We start from the raw sequence: 3,366 nt of genomic DNA on the forward strand, positions 1-3,366 counted from the left end.
TAGCTTGTATGGGGTGGGGTCCCAGGGGATCAACAGGGCGGAGTGAGCAGTTATGGCTGTTCTCAGTCCTTCCCTCAGAGGCCCTGCTTCTCAGTGTCCCGGCAGTCGCGGCAAGCACCCCCCGAGAGAAAGCTGCCCTCGAGTTCCGACTGATGCCAGACAGTCCCGCTTCTCCCGTTTGAGTCTGGGTCCTCAGAGACTCGCCCAGATCTGGAGCTCAGAGTCTGAAGCTCCCTCCTGATTGAAAAAACAACCGCGCCCTCCGCCGCCAGCCCGCTCCGCGCGCACTCCGCACCTGAGTATTTCACTTCAGCACTGCGCCTCCTCTGAGTCTGGGTATGATATTCTCTTTCCTCCTAGTTGTAGAATTTCCACTCAGCCAGCCTTCCTGTGGTTCTGGATGATGTCCGTTCTGTCTTTTAGTTTTATTTTTGAAGTGGTTGTTCGAGGCAGCAATCTCCAGTGTTAACCTATGCCGCCATCTTGGTTTCTCCAGATCTGCAATTTATTTGTTAAAGAAATAGGGTCATTTGTCCTATAGTTTTTCAAATGTTCTAATTTTGCAGCTTGTATCCTTAAAATGTGATTTAATTATTGTCCCCTGTATTCTCTATAAATGGTAGTTACATTTTCAGGCATAATCAGATTTAGCAAACATATATTTAACAAGCATTAATTTAATTAGGCACTGTGCTTGCTGCCAGGTGATATATAAAAATGACTAACGCCCTGGCCAGTGCAGTTTGGTTAAGCATTGTCCCATGTACCAGAAGTTTGATTGGAGAGGTCTCCAGTCTGATTCCTGATCCTGGCACAGGCCAGGGTTTCAGGCTTGATCCCCAGCAGGAGGTGTGCAAAAGATAGCCGGATCCATGTTTCTCTGTTTAAGCCTTAGCCAGTTTGGCTCAGTGGATAGAGTGTCTAGCCAGCAGACCATAGGGTCCTGGATTCAATTCTGGTTAAGGGCACATACCTTAGCTGCAGGCTTCTCCCTGGCCTGGTCCCTGGTCAGGGACCATGAAGGAGACAACCAATCAATGTATTTCTCTCACATGAATGTTTCTATCTTTCCCTCTACCACTCTCTCTAAAATTCAATAGAAAAATATCTTTGGATGAAGATTAAGGAAAATATCCCAGGTTGAAGATTAACAAAAACAAACAAACAAAAATCATATTTAAGAAAATGACCTAATCTGCTTCTTATAAGTATGAAAAGTTAAAATCCAAATAAGTGCCTTTTGAGTGGCAAACTACTCTGGTAGCTCTGATCAGAGAGTGGTTACTTACATTGGGGTATGTGAGAAATGGAAATAAGGATAAGTTTTGTAAAGGCCATTTATTTTATTTTATTTTTTTAAAATATATTTTTATTGATTTCAGAGAGGAAGAAACATCAATGATGAGAATCATTGATTGGCTGTCTCCTGCACATCCCCTACTGGGGATCGAGCCCACAACCCCGGGCTCGATGCCCTTGATGGGAATCGAACCCAAGATCCTTCAGTCTGCAGGCCAACGCTCTATCCACTAAGCCAAACCAACTAGGGCAAGGCCATTTATTTAATTTTATTTTTATTGATTTCAGAGAGAGGAAAGGAGTGGGAGAGAGAGATAGAAACATCAATGATGAGAGAGAATCATGGATTGGCTACCTCCCACACAGCCCACAACCTGGGCATATACCTGACTGGGAATCAAAGCATGACCTCTGTGGCCTCCTGGTTCAAAGGTCGAGGCTCAACCACTGAGCCACGCTGGCGGGGCAAAGCAATGCCTTTTCAATAGGTCTTAAAAATTGGTAGAGTAATGACAAGTTAGGATTGTTATAATAATCAATTAGTTGTGATAGCTTCGTGAATTGGAGTGAGTAGAAGGTGGGGGTAGAGGCTGGAAAAGTGGGGTAGTTAGTGGGTTGAGTGGTGGCCCACCAAAAGGTATGTTCACATCCTAATGCCAGGAACTTGTGTGACATTGTTTGGAAAACAGGTCTTTGCAGATGTAATTGAGTTTAGGATGAGATAAGATCATTCGAGATTACCTGGATGTACCTTAAGTCCAATGACAAATGTCCTTGTAAAAGACAGAAGAAAAAAAGACATGCAGAAGAGAAGGCAACCTCAAGATGGAGGCAGAGATTGATGTGCCCACAAGTCAAGGAAGCTGGCATCTACCAGAAGCTGAAAAGTCCTGTAGGGACTGTGGCCCTGACATCTTGCTTTGGGGACTCTGGCCTCCAGATTGTGAAACAATACATTTCTGTTGTTTTAAGCCACCATGTTTGTGGTAATTTGTGATGGCAGCTATAAGAAACGAATACAGGTGGGTTGGGGCTAAAATGTAATGTGGTGCAATTTTACCTTGCATTTCACTAGGAGCCCTTATCTCCAGTTCCTCAGTTTTCATCCACCCAAGGTTTGTCTTTAGCTGAAACCCTATTGTAAAAAAGATCATCTCTACCTCTGATGAGGCATCCACTTGATTAAAGAACCCTTCTCCTAATTCCCATTTGTAACAATAATAGGATTCAGAGCAGCTTTTGGCTGCAGTCTTTTGTCTACCACATCAGAAACCTAAACCACATAAGCAAGGGAGTCACCATCCCTAATCACACTCTTCCCTAAAGACCCCATAAAATAATGCAATACAAAGTCAGATTCATAACAATTATTATTTTTAAAAAAATGTTTTTATTGATTTTTAGAGAGGAAGATGTAAGGATAGAGAGAGAGAGAAACATCACGGACCAGCTGTCTTCTACCTACTGGGGATTGAGCCCACAACCCAGGCATATGCCCTGACGGGGGAATTGAACCAGTGACCTCTTGGTTCATGGGTTGAGGCTCAACCACTGAGCCACACCGATTGGGCCATAACAATTATTATTTTATTTTATCTTTTGCCATAACAATTATTAATTAGGTTGCTCTTGGATGCAAAATACCATAAAGCCATCAGGGCAAAAAGTCTCGCCTTACAAATAATGACTGAAGTACCCTGACCGTAGCTGTAGTACTACACGTATATGCGGGTTGCTGTTTTTTAAATGGGAGTTGTTTTGCCATGGCCTGTCCCATATCCACCTTGCTCCTTGAAGGGCAGCTAGCTTCCCCAGGGTCGATACTTCCCTCTAGGTCCCGGCCTCCCACTGGTGGACCCCAATAGTCTAACTCCCCCCGCAAACCCCCTCATACCGCGCGGTCCACATCCCTACCGCGCTCTAGAGGGAGCCCGCGGGCCTTTCAGAGAGTGGATCTAGGAGGCAGCTCGGTTGGCTGACCTTGTTCCAACACCTGCGCGGCCGGGGACAGCCAATGGGAGTGCCTCCACCGACCGGGCCCCTAGTGCCCACACGGTAGCTGTGAGC

Source organism: Myotis davidii, unplaced genomic scaffold (assembly GCF_000327345.1).
Source record: "Myotis davidii unplaced genomic scaffold, ASM32734v1 scaffold271, whole genome shotgun sequence".
NCBI lineage: Eukaryota > Metazoa > Chordata > Mammalia > Chiroptera > Vespertilionidae > Myotis > Myotis davidii.